This window comes from Manis pentadactyla, chromosome 9 (genome assembly GCF_030020395.1).
Source record: "Manis pentadactyla isolate mManPen7 chromosome 9, mManPen7.hap1, whole genome shotgun sequence".
In the NCBI taxonomy this organism is placed as follows: Eukaryota; Metazoa; Chordata; class Mammalia; order Pholidota; family Manidae; genus Manis; species Manis pentadactyla.
This window is the reverse complement of record NC_080027.1, coordinates 124112831-124133165: the sequence shown is the minus strand read 5'-3', so window position 1 is coordinate 124133165 and position 20335 is coordinate 124112831. Positions and strand designations below refer to the sequence as shown.

The 20335-nt window shown below is 52.7% G+C and overlaps 1 protein-coding gene and 3 long non-coding RNA genes across 8 annotated transcripts in view; 2 read left to right on the top strand and 2 right to left on the bottom strand.

Moving 5' to 3' along the window:
* The window catches only part of CHIT1 (chitinase 1), a 32236-nt gene extending 29944 nt beyond the window's left edge, over nucleotides 1-2292 (bottom strand). The window contains exon 1 of one of the 4 annotated variants that reach the window (XM_036909610.2): nucleotides 2044-2292. The gene's annotated coding sequence lies outside the window, so the exon portion shown is untranslated. Of the gene's footprint in view, nucleotides 1-2011 lie in introns of all 4 variants that reach the window. The other 3 variants (XM_057508098.1, XM_057508097.1, XM_036909607.2) reach the window with 3 other exon arrangements.
* The window catches only part of LOC118924655 (uncharacterized), a 183332-nt gene that overhangs the window by 43529 nt on the left and 119468 nt on the right, over nucleotides 1-20335 (top strand). The gene's annotated exons all lie outside the window — the stretch shown is intronic.
* Nucleotides 7240-15039, bottom strand: LOC130684980 (uncharacterized). The gene is made up of 3 exons (XR_008999451.1): nucleotides 14869-15039; nucleotides 13980-14280; nucleotides 7240-8720 (listed from the first exon to the last, which is right to left on the bottom strand). It is a non-coding gene; the product is annotated as an uncharacterized LOC130684980 (long non-coding RNA).
* On the top strand, nucleotides 8718-11832 carry LOC118924656 (uncharacterized). 2 transcript variants are annotated; one of them, XR_005029694.2, is made up of 2 exons: nucleotides 8718-11157; nucleotides 11580-11832. It is a non-coding gene; the product is annotated as an uncharacterized LOC118924656 (long non-coding RNA). The 2 variants fall into 2 exon arrangements; XR_008999449.1 differs by having other exon boundaries at nucleotides 11537-11832.

Below are 20335 nucleotides of genomic sequence, written 5' to 3'. Positions count from 1 at the left end.
CAAGCGCACCCCTTCCGCCCTTTCCACAGCCCCAGAAGACTCTTTAACATTCCCTTTAATTATCACTGTGTAGTTAATTCCCTGAAAATAGTTAATAATTCTTATCTCAAACCTTCCCTGTTCAAATTACTGTGATTTCTTGCTCCTAGATAGAGGCAAGAGAAAGCTGTGGGGATGTTTCTTGCCTTCTCTACTCAGAATGGAAAAAACCATGGCATGTTAATGCTATCAGCATTCTGAACATGGCACTGTCTCTGGACTCTGGCCAGAGCAGGAGTCCTGCAAAATTACTGCTTGCAGGGAAGGGCTGCGTAGGGCAAGGCCATTGCAGATGAAGCCATGACGGGGCAGCCAGACAGTAGCAAAAAGTGCCATCAGTGATCCATACCGACTATGTCCCTCTTGACTCCTGCCCCTGAGTCACTGGGTCCATCACTCTCCTAAAACCCCTTGCTGGAATCTCAGTCCTGCTTCCCTCCTCGGTGTCGTTCATACTCTCCCTTAGCCACCCTCACTGCCATTCCATTCCCTGCCCAGGCCTTGGTCACCTAGCCTAGGGTGGTGGTTTCCCCCAGGAGTACTCTCCTCTTCCCTGCATAGGTTCCTGCATGCCCAGCTCAAGCCTCACCACCTGGGGAACTTTCCACCAGCTTGACTCTGTGTTTCTCCACGTTCTGCCCTCTCCTGTTAGCTGTGCTGGTCTCAAGACACTTTCTTAAGTCTGCTCTGCCATGTAACTGATCTCCCCTACCAACCCCCGGGGCCTGGGTGAATGAAACCTGGTTCAGATTAGCAGAGGAAAGCATTAATTTGTATGGAAATGGCACCTCTGTTGGCAGACATATTTAGTGGCTATTTTTTTCATCAGCAACGTGAAGACCTTCTCACTAGCTGCCCAAAGCAGAGAAAACATGACAGCCAAAACCCTCGGCTGCCCCTCTCTGCTCATCCCATTCCCTTGACAGGCAAAATTCAGTCCACTGACCAAGCTGCCAGATTTCCACACTATCACGTGAAGAGGTTTCTGATGTTCAGGTTTCCTGGATAACAATCTCTAAATTTATTGAACACTTGCTGTATGCCGGGCATGGGACTCATTTCTTTGCCTGTCTTATATCACTTTATCCTCACAGCAGCTTTAGGAGGTAGACACTTTAGTCAGGCTCCCCAAAAGCAGATTTCAACACGTGCTGTTGAAGAAGAATCCTCAGCAGAGGGAGGAGGAGGCAGCAAGAGAGGGCAGGGGAAGGAGCTAAGCGAACCTGTGGTCTTGGCTGGGACCCGGCATCGGCCTGGTCTGGTGGGGAGCTCTGGAGCATGGATTGCACCGGAGTTAATCCCATCCTGAGGTAAGAGGGGCTGACCTTTCCTACCCCTATGAAAGGCAATCATTGGCTGCCAGGTCACAAGCAAGGCACCTTCCATATAGCTGCGGGAATTCTCTGGAGTATGAGCTGTTAGCACAGTCCTCACCAGCTGTGGGGTGAGTGCCCAGGAAAGGGGATCTGACTGGTCACAAAGTGTCAACAACAGTATTTTTATTTCTACTGTACAAATGCAGAATCATAGTCCTTCATATGTGTAGATACTTTACAGATTTTTGTATGAAAACAGGAGTGTTTTCATATTCAGTATCTTATTCAATGTTGGAATAACCATAAGAGGTCGTCATTACAATCCTCATTATATACTCCAGGAGAGTGACAGGGTAGGAGACTTCCTCAAAATCACCCAGCCGGTTAAATATGTCATCCCTGTTGATGAATAACATCTTCCCAGATACAGAGCCAGCTGTGCTGGGTCCTAGTTAAGACTCTCCTCAGGGACGTGCAGGCTCTGATGGCTTACCAGTAGTAGTTAACAGCCCTTTTAGCTGACACTAAGTCCTTCACAGCCCTGAAGCTGGCAACCACCCCTTCTGAGATGAGATGAGAGAAAATATACATCCTCACTAAGAGGGGACCTGGCCATTTTGCTGGACTCCCAAAGCTCCTGCAAAATTCCCCCTCACCTGGAAAGAGCGTGTTCCTGGGCATCACTTACTGTTTCAGCAAGTTTCTTGGCAAAGTTTCCTTAGTGTTGTCCCAGCAGACCTGTCAGCTTGAAAGTCTTTTTTTTTATAGACCCAAAGGGTTCCAAAGTACATGATATCTTTCAGAGTTGTTTTCCAGTTATGTTCTAGGAAGAGATGCAATCTCTACCTGTTTGGAGCCAGTTTGGTCCACACCACAGGAGCAATGTCTGTGCAGATGAACTAAGAATGTCTGAGAGTTACCTTTGCCTCATTTGCATCATAGAATCCCTGCCCAGGGCAGCTACAACACAAACATAGGCACAGGGATGTGCATAGAAACAGGTTTGCAAACTGTGCCTGACGAACTCATACCCACCCCTATGTGTGATGTGACCTCCCTTCTTAATATTCACTTCCTTGTGCCGATAAGAGACTTGCTTCCTATGCTCGTGGCACCATGGCTTTTTCAAAGTGATTCCCAGTGGTCTCCTTCTTTGCTGCAGATAAAATGTACTTTGTGTGACAACTACTTTTGGTGAAGGTTTTTTATTCCAACTCACCAAATAGCAGACTTACACTGAGTCAGCAACAACCGCAGTCTGTCAGAGGAGATTCAGGGTCCCCAGGCTGCCTGGGAGCCACAGAGGTGGCTGTGTACCAAGTCCTGTGTCAGAAGGCTGGAGCTTCCCATTACCTTAGGGGAGGTGTCATTTTCACCAACCTCTTGAGGTCCTGGGCTTTGGCCCCCGCCGGTGCCTCAGGACCCATCAAAGGTCCCTAAGCTGTCCTTAGGATGAATGGGTGTGAAGAGTTCCTGAGACAATCTCCCCCCTCCAACTCCTGCCCCATCCTAGTTCAGAGTAATGACGCATACCTGAGCTGATGGGAGGACAGTAGTCGTGCGTACAGGCATGAAATTGTGGTGGGAAAGCATGGCTTAAGATCTCACTGTCTCAGGGTCAAATGGTCCACTGCACCACTGACTAGACACCTTAGTCAGGATGGGGTACAAAAAAGGGTAACAGAAGACCCACAATGACTGCGGCTTTAACAGCATAGTTTATTTTCCTCTCACACCAAAGCCCAGAGGCAGGAGACTGGAGCTGGTCCGATGTCTGGGTCTCCCCTCAGCTCACGCTCTGCTGTTCTAGTGGGTAGCCCTCCTCCTTGTGGTTCAAGGTGGCATCCGCCTACCGAACAGCGAAGTAGGGGCAGGAGCAAAGGGGCAGAGCGCTTACCCACCAGCTGTGTTAAGCAAGGTCCCAGAAACTGACACGTTACTCTGTTTTCTTCTTATTGGCCAGAACTCAGTCACATGACCTCACATAACCACACAGGAGGCTGGGAAATGCAGCCTTCTTTCTAGGGAGCCGTGTTTAGAGCTAAAACTCTGATAAAGTAGTAGAAAGTTATTGAGGAACCACTAGTAGCTTCCACCACAGTAGGTGTGTGCCCCTGGGCAAGTCTTGTGACCTCTCTGAGCATGGAGATAATGTTATTTCCATATACAAATTGTTGTATTAACCGAAACCTCATATGCAAATCATCTTGTCCAGCGCCTAGAACACACTATGCACCCCTCCCTGCTCCAGGCGTAGCGGCAGCTTTCATCCTCTCAAATGTGGCCAGAGCTCCTGGACCCAATGTCTGAGCGCTGTCTCCAACCAAACCCCCAGGGTCAGCCCGAAACCACCCCAGGCCTCTGGGCCGGGCCTCGGAACACTACAGTAAACCACAGCGACTTGCCTTAGCCCCACGCCCACCTCTCTGGAATCTGTAAAGAGAGACTCTCCCTACCCACCTTGCTGACGTTACTAATAAGTCTGCACAAGAGCACACCTACTCCAGCCCCTCGTTGGGGCCCCGACCTAATTCTTGTCCTGGGGCCCTTGGCTAAAGCCCAGGAGAGCTGGGACTTAGTCAAAGAGATCTCAGATGTGCAAAAGCCCGTGGAAAAGTGGAGACAGGTCCGCTGAAGAGGGCATGCCATGCACCGAGCAGGAACTGGCCCCCGCACACAGCAATCTCAGGCTCTTCTATCAAGAGCCTCCCAAAAGCAGAGAGAACAGCCCTCTCCCAGATAAACCCAAGCTCAGAGCATGACCCAAAACAAGTGATCATGAGTAAAAACATTTGAGTCTTTCTTCTTTAAAATTCGTTCAAAGTTTACATTCTACTAGTTTATTTCAAAATACATTTACCTAAGTTTTTCTAGTAAAAGTAACTGTCTAGCAGGCTATACCATGCTTCTCCTTGAAACTTCACTTGTCATTGCCCCAGTGTTTGTCCATGGAGTCACATTATTCTCTTCCATCACGCACAACCCATGAACTATTACCCTGACTGACAGATTTGGAAACTGAGGTTCAGAGAGGTTATGTGGATTGCCCAAGGTAGCACAGTCAGTAACTGGTTGAACAGGGATTCAGATCCTGGTCCATCCAACTCCAAATCCTTGTCCTGTAATTACCATGTTACAGTGAGTAGGGGTTACCTACTGCCTAGTGATGGAACCTGTTGCTAAGGGGTCTTGGCCACGCAGGGGAATCCGCAAGGAGAGGGCACCATGAAGGAAGCCCTCTCCCCAGGGAGGAGATCAAGCCTCAGAGAATGTGGACCACTGACTCCAGTAGTTACCACCAAATCAACCTAGCAGGACACCTAGAGGCTGGAGAGGTGCTGTGACGGGTAGCAGGACCCAGCATGGGACTTACCAGCACACCCTTTATGTTTCCCTGGCCTCAAGAGCAGAGAGCCAGGGCCAGATAAGAGTGGAGAGAGGCCCCTGGCCCCTAGCCAACAACTGAACAACAGAAGCTCCTTTGTGAGCTGCAGTCAGTCAGTAGGATTTATTTCAGCCAGTGGTGTCCAGAAGAACTGAGACCAAGGTGTCCTGGGCCCCAGAGAAGTAGGACATGGACACTGTCCCAACCTGTATGTTTTCTAGGAGAAAGGGGACAGGCAAGTGCCATTATAATCCTGGAGATGCTGAGCATGGGGGAGAGGACGGTACAGGAGACTCCTGGTAAGACAGCAGAGGTGGAGGCCTGGGTTCCCTGGCCAGAGATGCCAGCCTGACACCGGCTCAAGAAGTCCCCCAGCTTTCACCCTTGAGGCCACTTACCCTCCGTCTGGAAATTCAGCAGTGCTCTCTGCATGAGGCAGGGATGTGAGTTCTTGGTAGTTCCAACTGGCCTAACTTCCCCGTAACTGGGGGCTCCGCAATGGTAGGATCATTGCAGGCCCCACTCCTGGAACTCCAGTTCCAACCCCAGGCCCCCTGCTCGCTAGGCACTTACCCCCTGTCCCACTGTGTTTCTCTGACTGTATCTGTTGAGCATCAGCAATCTCTTTGCTCACCAAGTGGCCCCAGAATATAGAAATGGCCCCTTGCCCTTCTCCAGAGGAGCTTCCCATGTCACACGGCGACCCGAGGGCTCTGCACACACCAGAGGGGCTGGTGTTCACATGGGTCACATGTAGCCCTATGGTGTCAGCGGTCCGGCATCAGCCACCGTCCCGCCAGGGAGAAGGTGGTGAGGAGGTGGCCTCAGCAGATGGAGACGCACCGTATGGTGATGTCCCCGTGTGGGTCCTGTGGTCCTAGTGGCACGTCTGCCTCCTCACTGGCTCTGCGGTGGGGGAGGCCCCAACTTCCTGTGGGATCCTGTGAACTCTCCCAGCCTCACCTTTCCTTCCACACTGCAGGGAGGTGAATCCTGGCTCTGGAGAAGGAACGGCAGTAAACCTCTCTGGTTCCTTGGAGAGAGAGGGAGACAAACTGTTCTTGACCCCCTGCATCCCCAAAGGATCGGGCGGGCGTTCTCCTGGCATATCTGCTGCCACCAGCAGGGGGAGTCACGCCTCTGATCTGGTCCTAGAGCTGCCCAACCGGAAGCTGGGCAGGGAGTTAGAAGTCGGTCTCCGCAGGTGTTGCTCCCGGCAAGGTATGAGGCATAAGGCAGCCCAGAAAAGGCACCCAGTCCCCAGAGGTCTAAAATAGCTGGTCGTGTTTATTTAAAGCCAGTCACCGTTTCTCACCGTCTGACTTCCTCGGGGTGTGTGTGGATGGAAGTACTTGAGGGCAGAGTGTGTGTGGCTGTCCAAGTGCAGGGGGACGGCCTGTGGGTGCCCCTGGGCAGCTTCTCCTGTCACCCCTGGGGTCCAGAAAGGGCCAGAGAGGACGTCTCCTATGCTTGGAGAGGTTACTCTTGGTACTGCAGAAGTTTCTGGAGCCTCTTGCCTCTGTGTTGGCCCAGAAGGGAGCTGCTCTGGAGGCCCTGTGATGGAGAGGTGGCCTCCGATAGTCTCTGGAGACAGCCCTGCCCTAGTGACCAGCCCCCATCCCCCGTCCCCAGGCCCCTGCAATCCAGTGCTGTTGGGCCCAGGTCAAGGAAGTCTGGCTTGCTTCTCTGACTAGAGGACAGGGACCCAGGGGTTGCAAAACAGCCTCAGGTTCTTGGACAAGAAGGCAAACAAAACAAAGCAAAACCCAAAAAGCTCAGTGAGATCACTGTCTCACCCAGAGGCAAGGACTTGCTCAGGTCCAGCCAGCTAGCCTGGGCTGTCACCTGCCGAGCTAGGAGGACCAGCAAAGGACCCGGCCCAGGGGGCAGGCTGATGCGGACAGGTGGGGAAGCCTGGCCTCGGCCCTGGGGCGCCTGGCCTGCGGGGGAGATGCTGTCACCCCCAGGAAACCCAGCAGAGATAAGCTTGCAGGATGATATTCCACCAAGGATAAATCGTGACGTTCAAGAGGGGCCTGCAGCCATATGGGGCAGAGCATGACCTCAGACTGTGGAGGAGATAAAGGACTAAGGCCCCTCCCACTGCCCCGCCAGCGCCCTCTTGCTTCCTGACTGCTCAGTCCCTCCTTTTAAACACCGACTGAAGGGCCACCATGGGCCACCGTTCCCAAGTTGGGGGCACAGAGAAGGGGTTTACAGGGCAGGGTGGGTGATGGCCAGTCGCTGCAGCATGACAAGCCTTGGGGAAGCCTCCTGACTGGGGACGGGTGCTGGGGAGGGCCAGCTGCTCAGGCCTGCGTCCCAGACCCGGGAGGAAGCAGCACTCACGCTGGGTCTGAAGGAGGCAGAGAAATCGCCGAGGTGGAAGACAGGACCGAGGTCCCACAGCAGTTCCTAGGTGGGGGGACTTGGGCCCAGATGGGCCCAACGGCAGGGGTACCTCAGGGCAGACCACTTCAGTTGACAGAGTTTTTTCACATGTTTTTATTTTGTGAGGTAGCTCAGAAAATGAAGCTCAGAGAAGTTAAGTAACTCACCTCAGGACACACAGCAAGAATCTCTGATTCCACATCCCAAGCCGTACCTGGTTTTTTAGGTAGCCTCTGCACCTGTCAGCACCCCAATGCCCCGCGGCAGAATCTTGGTGGAAACAGGGCCTGTCTTAGCTTGACAGATTTAGAGCTCGTTTTTGTTTTATTTTTCATGTCACTATGAAGTGACATCTGAAGGCCTGGTCACACCAAGCAAACACAGGTGGGCGGGCAAACAGAATTCCAGTATATTCATTTACGGGGAACGTGAGCTTGTCATTACGGCTGGTGCTGGAATTTGCTGGGGCCGCCTGGTCACTGCTCGTGGTGCCCATGCAGAACCCGAGCACTGGGAGCTGGTCCACGGTGGACTTCTCCACCTGTCAGACTCGGTGAAAGAGGTGCGTGATGTGGCCGGAGGCGTCCGGAAAGGGGGCTCCGGGTCGGAACCGTAGCCCTACAGGTCCCTGATGCTGTGCCCGGGCGGGTTATTTAAGCCTCAGCTGCTTCATCGGCTCGATGCAGAGGATCGCGGAGCCGCCTGGAATTGCTGGGGGGAGTGAAAAGGTGATGCACAGACGACGCAGCACCGTGGGCAGATGGCAGCTCCTGCGAGTCAGCCTGGCTGGGTGACTTCCCTGTCCCTACAGAAGGCACACGCACAGTGGTCGCCATCCAGAAGCAGCTGCTCCTTGCCCCAGTCAGTGCTGGACGCACCCGCAAATCCTCGCCATGCCCCTGAGCCCTCTCGTACAAGGCACCTCTCCAGCAGTCCGGTGCCTGAATTATTCCACTGGCTCACTGCTTTCTCTAGTGACATTCTTCTCCCAAGGATGCTCATCACAAAGCCAGATGGAGACACTCTCTGTTCTTCAAGGGGATTTGAAGATACTGTACTTCACTTCCCTCAACCATACGTGCTCCTTTAAGGGGTCATTGTCCAAGAACACAGCCTTCCAGGTGCAAGAGCTTGATGGTGCTACTGTGGATGGCCTTAGCTGTGTGATGTCCCCTGGTGGGACCCCAGTTTCCTCACCTGATGGGGGACACACCCAACCATAGAGCTGTTAGGAGGATTAGACTTGAACAGTGTAAGGTGCCCGACACCTTGCCCAGCATGGTGTCAGAGGGATTGAACAGATGGTAACTGTTTTGTTATCACAATAGTGATACAGATTTTATAAGCTTCAAGTTCAGAGATCTTGTCTAAGTTAATTATGGTATAAAACAGAGTGGAGTGATGTCAAGACCTTGTCCATGGATTGCTATTAGAGCTGAGGGGCAGGAAAGATCCACTTCACACACAGCGCGATGGGGGAGGCCCCCTGGGGGAACTGGAACCCGGTCTGCTGGTGTCCCTCCTGCTGTCGCCTCTCTCGGATCAGCATCTGCATCCTGCTGGTCCCCCAGGGGTCCACTCTGGGCACCCTGAGTGGGGAGGACACCCTGCTGAGTGGTCTGCTCCCCAACTCTCCCAAGAGGTTCTCTCACCTGGAGACCTGAGGGCCCCTAGGAGTCTGGAAATGTGAGGGCAGGTGGGTAGGGAAGAGGCTGTGGTCAGCCTGAGGGCTGAGGCCTTTTTGAAGAGCCTCTTTTCACCCTGGGTGGAGCCCTCCCAGCCTCACTGTACATTCTCTGTACACACAGTCCTCAGGGAGACAGGCTGTCCCACACAGGTCTTGGGGACACCCAGTTCGGGCCCTCCACCTAAGAAAGCACCAAACCCTGCTGTGGTCTGGGGGCGATGGAAGCACGGACCAGCCTGGAGCAGAGGCCACTCACGGCCCCTCGTGTTGGGCTGCACAACAGCTTACAGAGCTGCCACCTTGATCCTTCCTCACAGCAGCCCTGGGGGTGAGCAGCCGATGGTTTCTTCTTTTGCTTTTTGGGCATTTCAGAAATCTTTATTCATAGCCCCTAAACTGCAAGAGTCATAAGGTTTTTTTGAAAAGTACTGAATGCATAATTATTTATATCGTGAACACTACTATTCTACCAAATTTGAGATTGTATTCAACAGTCTCCATTTCCTAATGGTGAGTTTTACCTCCTTCCTCGTTTATAAGGTACAGTGCTCTGGCTGGGGGGACAGGAGTCTGTTCTGTGTGTAGACTCTGCCCTTGAGTATTTGGGTAACATAAAGATTTGCCTGACATCAGCCTCAACATGAAGACAACTGTCTTTCAATTCAAAGTCAATGCAAAATGATCACCACAATGAGTCTAGTTAACATGGGCCACCATGTATGGTTACAAATTTTTTTCTTGCAGTGAGGTCCCTTAAGATCTATTCTCTTAGCTTTCAAATATGCAATACCGTATTACTAACTATAGTTACCTTGCTGTACATCACATCCCCAGGACTTACGTATTTTATAACTGCAAGTTGGCATCTTTGACCCATTCACCATTTCACCCACACCTCAGGCAACCACCAGTCTGCTCTATAAGCTTGGGTTTTTTTGTTTGTTTGTTTGTTAGATTCCACATATAAGTGAGATCACACAGATGTTTTGATTCCCATTTTACAGATGAGGAGACAGGGGCCCAAGAGGGAAGGGCCCACATCCCTCACTGTAAAGTCACGTAAAGAGTAAGACTCATCTCTCTCCCCAGTGGGCAGGGTCCCTGCCCATCCCGGATGAGCTGGGTGGCGAAGGAGCACAGCTCGTCTGACTGTAGCTCAGCCTGCCTGCCTGGCATGCCAAGTCCAGGTGATCTGGAGGGAGGCGGGGCCCAGCACCCTCCTCCAGCCAGGCCCTGACTGCTGGGACAGACTCAGCCTCACACCTGCCAGAACCCCGGGGGCCTGCGCCTGGGAAAGGGGCCAGTCAGCCTCGAGGGAGGGACTTTCCCTCTGCCAACCCCCGTGAGCCCGGGTTTTCCCTGTTTCCTTGTCCCATTGCTCTGTTTACCTGCAGGTCTGACTAGAACAGGGGAAGCTGGTACAACAGTCTGAGCTGGGGATGTGCAAGTGGAACTTGGCGGGACTCTGCCGCACACCAACATTCATTCTGTGTGCCTAGCAGGGGCCTTGAAGAGTGTCCTGGTGAAAACCCCAATGAGACAGGTCGCCCCATCTCTCGTCTCTTCTTTCTGCCCCTGTTTCCTGTGTGTCTCTCTCTCCACATATATAGAGATAGAGATAGAGATATAAGGTGTATATATACATATATGTTGATATACATGTATATCATACACATACACATACATACACATATGTATATTTTGACTTTCTCTGTCTCTGTCTCTCTACCATTTGCTATCTTTGCCCAGAATGGTCCTTGAACCACTGGGTGGGGGTTAGGTTTTCAAACACCCACCCTGCCACAGTTCTCATCCCACTAGGGAGTCCATGAGCGCTCAGTTTGGGATTAAGAGTCTCCTTATCTTCTCCTTTGGCCAAACTCACGTCGTTTGTGCTGCAGTTGAGGCATTTGCTTTGATGTCCTAAGGGCATAATGGTAAGACAGCGGTCAGATCCTGACCAAGCTGCCCGGTGACAAAATGTGGTGCTTTCTGGCACTGGGTCATGCCACGGGAGTGGAGAGGAGCGGACAGGCAGCTCAGGGAGTGTGGCAAGAAGCTGTCATGGCCAATGTGGACCCCAGCCAAGTGCTGTGTATGAGTATATTTATAGACACATGGAGCGACACACCCGCCTGGGAAGGTACTGTTTGTTTCCTGGGAGCGTGTTCCTGTTCTCATGGTCTTACAGATTTCCCAGGTAGCATCGTGTGGCAACAGGGAAAACCATAGCCTCTTCTACCTGGCATTCACCCGCCGCATAAAGAGAGACCTTTGGAGAAGGACCTGATTGCCTCTCCCCGCTGGGAGACCGGCAGTCACCTCCCCTTGCCCTCAGGGTAAGCTCCTCCAGGCCTGCCTACTGCCCTGCTGACGGCTGCAGCTCCTCTCTTCCCTCCCCGGCCTCCCCACACTCCCTTGAACCGAAGCACTGTGCATGCAATCCTCGGAGTGCACCAGCCCCTTTACACCCACCCGCTTTGGCACACACAGTTCTCTTGGCCAGGAAGGCTTTCCGTCCCCTGTTCTTCCAGCACAGCCCCCCTTAGTCTTCTGTCCAGCCCACACTTCATCTCCCCGGGGAGCTTTTCCCCTCCAGGAAATTACCCATCCATTCTTCTGAAGTCTTAGGGTCTGTACCAAATGCTGTTCGTACAGACTCACAGCTGTTATTTCTATTCATATCTGTCTCTTCCACCAAACCATCCCTTCTCCAAGATCAAGAACTGTCTCTTCCTCATCTTTGCATCCCAACATCCAGTCTAGCGCCTGATGCAGCGGAAATGTATACCGGTGAGTTGGTGACGCCGGGGAGATGCGCACTGGCGAGTCGGTGAATGAGCAGATGAGATGTTCCCAGTGCAGCTGCTAAGAGCCAAGGGGCTGCTTTTCAGGAAGATTGGATTTGAATACACCTCTACTGCTTGCTAGCCATGAGATTTTCATTACTAAGCCCCAAGTGGCAGTTTCTGAATCTGTAAAGTGGCACATACAATAGAGCTGCACTTACATGATTACAGTGAAATTTTAATGATAATGTATATAAAGGATTTCATGTAGTCTTTGGCATATGCACCTGAAACACTTTTCTCAAAATCCACATGTGTCTATCAGCAAACACGGTTGCCTCTTTTCTTGAAATATCCAACATTCTCACCTCCCACTGCTAGCAGTCCAATCCAAACCACCATCTTTTCCCACAGATGTATTTCAGTGGCCTCCTTCCTGGCCTCCTGGCCTCCACCCTTGTCCCACTTCATCTATTTTCAAAACAAGTCCAATTAGGTCACTCCTCTGCCAAATTTCTCCTTTGGCTTCCCCGCCTCACTGACAGTAAACACCCATGTCCTCATTATGACCTACAAAGCCCTTTAGGATCAACTGGTGCTGCCTGAATCCATCTCCTCATTCTCCCACCTGCCCTTCTGGCTCCATCCGTACTGGCCGACATGCTGGAACTCAAACCTGCCCACACACTGCCCTGCCCCAGTGCCTTTGTACCTGCCATGTTGTTGGCCTGGAATTCTATTCCCCCAGAAAGCCCCATGCCTCCTCTGCTTACTAAAGTCTTCACTCAAAGCCACCCTCTCCATGAGGCCCCCACTGGCCATTCCATCTAAACTTTCAATAACATGCTCACTGTTGACACTTTCTATCCCCACCCCTCTTTACTAGTCTTGATCATTAAAAGGCACCGTCTGTCTGTCCCAGTGGAATGCAGGCTAAGACGGCAGGTTCTGGTCACTGTGGCAGCCTCAGCATCTAGAACAGTGTCTGACACAAAGTAAGTGCTCAATACGCACTTGCTGGAATAAACAGATCATTCCAGGAAGTTCTGTGAGAGTCCATTTCCCCTCTGTTACAAGAGCTTTGTGCCCTGCAACTGCAAAGAGGAGGGTGTGGGTTGCTGCAAAACACTGTGGGCTGGGCGTGGGCCTCCGCTTACTGCCCTGGGCAGTCAGAACTGACTCAGGAGGCAGAACCCCACACAGGCTTCTGCCCTCAGACTGGATTTTCCCCTTCTTCCAGCCCAACCCAGCTGTGTCTGGTAGAGGGTTTGGTGGGAACTCCAAGCTTGTCCTTTTCTCTGGGGAGGCTGGGCGCTGGGCCTGGGCCCCAGGAGGAGGGAGTGGCATTTGAAGACACCCCACAGCCAGAAGGCTGGCGACACTGCTGGAGCTGCCCTTTGTCCAGTTTTCTTGGGGTTCCCACAGGGCCCTCCTAGGGGGAAATCGGTGCCATCCCTCTCGGACTGGGTTTCCCGAGGAAGCAGTGCTCCTCACAGTGGGTGGCTGGTGTCACATCCCTCGGCCTGACATTAGACTCTCTGAAGTGGGGCCTGGGCATCTGCATTCTACAGGCTCACCAGATCCCTGTACTCAAATGAGAGCTGCCCATCAGATGGTGACCTCCCTGGGGGCAGGGACTGTGGTCTCACATTCCAGCCACCTTATCTCAAATCTCATCCCCTCCCCTGCTTCATTTCCTTCCTTAGCACTTATCACAACACAATCTGACATAGTATTTATATATTCCACTTATTTGTCCTGTTTACCTGACCAACCCCCACCCTCTCCTACACACTGGGAATGGACATGTGGTCTGTTTTACTCGCTGTTCTATCTCCAGTGCCTAGAACAACACCTGGGTACATACTAAGTGCTTCATAAAGAGTTCTGAATGAGCCAATCCTTATCCAAAGCCCCCCTTGGTGAGAGCTCATTAGTGAGGGAGAGGGATGCAGGGAGGGAGGTAGCAATCCTTTTAACAGTGAGATTAAGATAGAAGAACTCCACCCGAGCTAAAAGCCCCCTGTGTATCTCCCACCCACTGACCTGAAGTTTGCATCACTTTGCACAGAGTAGGGCTGCATCGCAAGGGGGCCGGAGACAAGCACATAAGCCCCCTGCAGGACTCTCTCCCTTTGCCTTGACAACTCCCACCCCCTATAGGCCCCTTGTCCCCCAGCAGGCCTTCCTGGACAGCTTCAGGGCCCACTCTGCTCCTTCCGTGGCTTCTAGGGAGCACCAGGGCCAGTCCCAGCACCTGTGCAGTTGATGGCCAGGTGGGCTGCGTTGTCAGCAGACCCTCCCCAGGAGTCCTTCCTGCGCCCCTACAAAGACAGTGACTTTGCTGACGGCACAGACCCTGTCTTACTCACCTGCTCGGGCAGTACTTAGAGCACAGTCGGTGTTCAGTAAGTCACGAGTCTGTGGCTTTATGGAAGAAAATGGTGCACAGTTATGTTCAGGGCTTGATGTGTGCCAGCACCCAGAGGGGCCTCGAGGCAGGAGCTTTCTTTAACATGAAGCTCTGTTTATGACATAGCGGTTACATGGGAGCCACGTCTCCCACCTCGTCCCTCTTACCACCTTTGGTAACGATAGCTGACGTTCAGCGGGTGCTTCTCATGGCTGAGTGCTGTTCCAGGCATTCCACAAAGCTTCTCTCATTTAATTCTCCTAACGTTTCCAGATAGGGACTATTATTACACATATCACATGCATATCAGGGCCTGTGCTATTTGTGGGTAAAGACTATGACGTGTTTGGTGGGGAGGTCAAGCATGTTTGCTGAGGGGGAAGGGTGAGATCAGGAAGAGGGGCTTCCCAGCATGGAAACCCCAGCTACACATGAGCTTGCATGAGCTTTGCAGAGCAGAAAGGCGCCGTGCCATCTCTATCATGCCCTCAATCCTGATGCCACGGGGCCGCAGGCATGTCCTTCCCAGTCTCTTGAAGGTCAGCCTTCAAGTCGAGGGGCCAGGCTTTGGTACATTTATCTGATATGCGGGTCATTTTATAACCCATTCAACCAGCTTTCTTCCCATTTGAGTTAGGAGTGAAATAATAACGAAATCGAAATCTCCCTTTCTGTCCCCATTCCCCACCCCCTCCTGCAGAAGCCCTCCTAGGAAAGGATCCTGCCTTCTCTAACTCTCATCAGACAGGGAACGCCTCGAGGGCAGGGCCATGGCCACGCAGCTCAGTGGGACTTCTCTGCCTTCTGCCCCACTGCCAGGCCCCACACTCCGTCCTAAGCAGACTCACCCCAGGATCCCAGCTGTAAGTGACACTTCAGATGGAGGGCATGAGGTGCTCCCGGGTAGAGCGAAGGTGGGAGGGGAGGAAGTGTAGCCTGGTGTGAGGAAGTCAGAGAGCAGGAGAAATCGGAGAAGGCGAGTCCCCTCCTTCCCAGCTTGGAGGCCCGGCATTAGAGGAGGCCTGTAAATAACATCTGAATGGCCGCTGGTGCTGTGTTTGAACCGTGAGGTTTCTACTCCCTAAATAGACCTTGACTATCGCCGCAGGCATTACGAGGGCTCTGGGGGAGGGGCTAGAGCCTGTCCCTCCCGCTCAGGGACTCTACAGCTCGCCCCGGGCTCGGGCTTGGGGACCCCTAGCTCCTAGCTTTGTGGCGGGGTTCTGCTGAAGGCATGGCTAGCTGTGACCTTTGCAGCATGCCCATGTCCCTGGAGCACTCAAGGTCCTTGTTTTCAACAGTTTATAAGAGTGACAAATATTGGGGTGTTTTCTCCCTGAAAATAAGCAGATTCTGATGCTCAGGAGATACCAGAAAGGGCTCAAAGGAAATCTGTGTGTATGCCCTACAGAAAATCACCATTCATCACCCTGTGTTTTGGGGTTCCCAGGAGAGCTCTGAGAGCATGTAGCAGGCCCACCCCGAGTGCTGGTTGCTGGGGATGACCCGGGAAGGCAGGGTGGAGGAGGACGTGGCCAGAGCCCTGCACACCAGCAGCTGGGCGCTCTGTCCCTGTTACAGAGCGCCTCCCCCGCCAGCCTCCTTGCTCCCTTTTGCTCCAATAATCTCTCCTCCCTCTGCAGAGCAGAAGGGTGACTGATGAATCTGCCATCTGCCACCTCCCCCAGTGCCCAGGTCCCTGCACTGGGGTAATCTGAACGGCTAGGGTAATCGAGATAAGATTCTTGCTGCCATTAAACATTGACAAGCCAGAGCGGGGTGCTCAGTTGCAGAGAAACTCCCTGGCTAGTCCGCAGGGAGGCAGGGAGACCACAGCAGCTGGGCCATTAAAAATGGATGGAAACCAGCCTAAGAAGGGGCTTTGTCTCTTAAAGTGGCAGTTCACCTGTTGGCCAGAGGGAGGGACCAGGAGGACTCGGAGGGGGCCAGCAGGACCCAGGCCCTATGCAGTTTTCGAAGTCTCATTTAGTTGGGTAGAAAGAGTGTGGGCTCTGGAGTCAGGCAGCCTTGAATTTGAGTCTCTGCTCAACCCCATAGTATGGCTTTAAGCACACTGAATCTTTGTTCATCTGGAAAGTGGGCTTAATACTTGCTTTAAAGGTTGTTGTAAGGATGAAATGAAAGAGCACCTGTAAGTTACCTAGCATGTGTTTGGCCAAGAGAAGTCATTACTAAAAGTTAGACCCCCTCCGCTTCCTCCTGAAAGAGGGTAAGTTTCTTTCCAGACTTAGGTCTCTTGAGGGAGACCCTCTCTGGCCTGGTGGGGTCTTTCCTCTGCCCCCTGGTCTCGTTACCAGTTTGCTCGTCTGCCCTCAGTAGACCAGAAGCACCTGGGAAGCAGCTCCCTTGGGCACCACTGACCTTCAGGCTCCAGCTCAATGTCCTGCATATACTGGTTTCCGGAGAATGTTGAGATGAACTAAATTGAAAAAAAAACTTTGAAAGGATGTAAATGAGACCCACAAACTGAAGGCAAATGGCACAAGACGGAAGGAATTGAGGTCATTTCGTACAGAGTAGGTCATCACAGGCTGCCCAAGCTCACAGGAACCATAGGTACAGATGGTCTGACACCCTCCCTTTATAATGCTGGGGAACGAGGCCCAGCAAGTTGTCGGCAGAGCCTGACAGTTCACCAGGCTCCCAACACCCCTCCGTGCTGGAGAGCTGGGGCTGGGACGACAGGCTCCATCCTTGCCCTGTGAGCAGGGCAGGACCATGTGACTGACCCCCCAGTCACACAGAGTCAGGTCAGGGTACACCTGGACCCTGGCGGCTCTCCCTATGTCCAGGCCAGCACTGCAACCCCCAGGGCACCTGGAATTGCATGTTTGCAAGTTTTGGTTCCAGCAATAGTGCCATGTACTTCCTGGGCTCTGAAAGGTCAGGGGTTAAGTGGGAGTGTTTCAAGAGGGAAGAGGACCAGCCCTATTTCTGCCTAGTGTCTGCCTCCAAATAACCCACTGAATCATCTGTTGTTAGTCATTCTATTACTGTGGGTCCCTGAACTCTGCCCCATGAAGTCACCTCCCAGCTTCCCCAGTGGAGTAGTCCAGGGCCAAGCTGTTTGGGGACCCTCCTTACCCCCGAGTAGCCTGCTAGAGCAGGGTGTCAGGACAGGAGACCTGGTCCCAGACAGTCTCTCTGATAATATCTTGACAGCCTATTCTGTGAGGTCATTGTGAATATTAAATAACACAATAAATGTGGAAGGTCTGGGACATAAACACTATAAAACATATTTGGCAGCTGAAGGATTGAATGAATCAAGTCAGGGATACTTGGCAGGGAGGTTTCTTACACTGAAAGATTCTCAGGCCTCCCACCTCCCAGTCCCCCAGAGTGGCTGTCATCACCCCATTGTTGCTGATGAATGCTCCTGGATATTTTCATGGTCCCCAGAAGGGACTGAGCCTTCTTCCCTTGCTAAGCCTGGAGTTCAGAGGCCAGGAGAAATACATATATATATATATATATATAATGCTGGGTTGATTCACAGGAATAGCAGAAAAACAGAGTAGAAAGCATCTTAAAGTCCTTTCCCATAATAACAGTATTTATTGAGCCCTAAATGTTAGGTACCTGTTACCTCATTAGTTATAAACAATCCTATGTGACAAATACTCTTGTAATTCCCACTTCACAGATGAAGACAGTGAGGCACAGAGACTATTAGGTAATGTGATCAAGCTAAGGTTTGAACACAAGCAGCCTGAATCCCGGCCCCTCCTTACACAATTCTGGCTCTGTTAGACAAGACCCCTCTAGGGAGCTTACTGGGAGAGGAAGAACTCTAGTTGTAATGATCAACTCCAAGGAAATTTCTCTGGACCTTCAGAGGGAGATTCAAAATCCCTCTCCTTCCCAGTTCTAGGTCTGCTTGATAAGGTAGGAATAAAGCCATCCTGTATCCAGAACCTTCTGCTCCCTGGAGCATCCAGATATTTATCTGGCCAGGGCTTCCCAGAAGCTCACTTGCCCCAGCAGCACAGGCAGCCCACTGACTGCGGGCGGTGGCAGTCAGCTTTCAGACAGCAAGCCGCTGGGTGAGCTTGCCGCCTTCCACACCTCTGAGACACCGCCCAGAGCGGAAAACCTGAGACCTCTATGCTTCTCTAGACAGAGGGTCTTCCCTGTCCCTCTCCCCATGGCCTGGCTCTTCTCAGTTCTCTGGGTTCCTCCTGCAGGCAGCTACCTTTTTGCACAATGAATCCCAAATCAGCTTGAGCCATAAAGGAAAAATACACATAACTCCTCTATAGCCAGAGAATGATTTATCTACAAAGTCCTATGTGGCAGAAATAAAGTTTTGACCCAAGGGAGCCAACTGGCTTTATGCCCTCTTCCAGGTGCACACTTCAGGTCAGTGCACTCAGGGTGACCCTGTGCGGTGGGGGAACCAAGAGGTGTGGCCACGGCTCAACACAGTTTTTATTCTCTTGGTGGTAGGAAGGGGGCAGGAGCAGGTAAGACCAGCACACAAACCATGGAAAAGACATGAGGGTTTCACACCCTCCAAGCAACAGGTGCACCTCTCTGGCTCAGTTTGAGTAGATAAGCCCTGAGGAGACAGAATGGGGTACACCCAGCTGCTCAAGGAGGGGAGACTTTATTTGGGTTTGAGGGAGGGAGCGCTCCTTGTGGAAATGACAGCTGGTGATGACCCTGGGGCCTGTGGGGTGGCAAGCAGGAATAACAGCACGTGTGTGACACAGGCACAATTCACAACCACATCTCATTTGACCCCGGTAGCTACTCCATAAGCAGGTGTTGCCGCCCTCATTTCTCAGATGAGGAAACTGAGGTTCGGGGAGTTTCAGAGCGGCATGAACTCAGGGCTTGGGACTCACATTGTCCCTCACACAGCAGTGTGCCTGGGGAGGTCCTGCGAAATCTCAGTGCGAAGGGTCAGCCCGCCTGGAGCGTGGACTTCTACAGTGGCAGCTTCCTTCCAGCCTCATGCAGGGCCCGCTGTGGACGCAAAGTTGTGCTAAAAACTGAGTGTGCAGGGCCCGCGCTGATGTGGGCTGGTGGCCACCCAGCAGCAGGGGCAGCCACAGGCACTCAGGGGCCGAGGTGGGAGACCACCAGGATGAAGGGAGTAGCTCAGAGGCAGGCAAGGAGCCCCAGGGGCTACAGCTCGTCTAGGGGTTGCTGTCACTGGGAGCAAGGTCTAGCTGGGGGCAATCCTGGCGGTACCCGAGGTCTGTGGACTCGAGACAAGAGATAAAGCCGGCCTCTCATTTTTGAGCCAATCAATAAGAGGCTAGATGTCCTTTGTTTCCCTGAACTAGGAGAGGAGGAAATGGGTGGCCCAGGCAGAGGGCGGGACTTGGGTTTCTGCTCCAGCCCTAAGGAAGTGGAGCTCTTGACCCCAAGATTTCCCTGTAGCTGGACGTTTGCTCCTCTCCCAGGAGCAGTGGAGTGGCCGGGCATCTCCCAGCCCTGGGAACCTAGAGTAAGACCAGTTAGCACTGCGTCGCCCTGCAGAGATGGGAGTGATCCTGGGCTTTGGGAACAGCAGAAATCCTTGAGTCTGAACAGGGTCAGGACGGCCCCCCCTTCCCTGCTCCGTCCTGCCTTCTCCCACAACTGCTCCCTTCCAGAGAACAGAAGCCTGCCTCCCGCAAACTCTGTTGAGGCCGCCTACTTTTGGCCTCCACCCCTAGGGTTTGCTGGCAGATGAAAGGGAACTTTGGCTTTTATTGCACTCCTACTAGGTGCCCTGCATAGTTATGACCTATTTCCTGCCCTGAAGACGGTTCATAAGGGAAGTCAGAATTAAACAACCATGAGAATTATGCGTAAAAGGAAAGCCATCAGTGAGCTCTGAACAAGATGCCCAAAGCTGTAAAACCCCACAACGGGGACACGGGTGGGGAGGGGTGGGAGTAGGAGCCGAGGCAGAGAAGGGAGGGTTCGCCAAGTGGAGAACCAAAGCTTGTGAGATAAACCCAAAGGGGAGCCCTGTCTCTTCCTGTACCCCAAGTCTGCCTCTCTCACTGCACCCAGATCTCGAGGTGGGTGAGGTTTCCACCCAGACAATTCTACCAGGGGAAGCGGAGAGAGGAAGTGGGCCAGAGAGTGGGTGGGAAGGGGTTTGGGGAGCCTGGGACTTTCCCGTGCAGGAGCTCCTCCCTCGGGCTGGGCAGCCAAGTTCCCCTCGCCCCCAAGGCTGTGCCCCGGCTGGGTTTCCGACTCTTCCTGCCTGTCCAATGCCTCGCACACCCTCTCTGCAGCGCTCCCCTCTTCCTTCTTGGAATCCTTTCCCTGCCTCCTGCCCCCCTCGCCCAC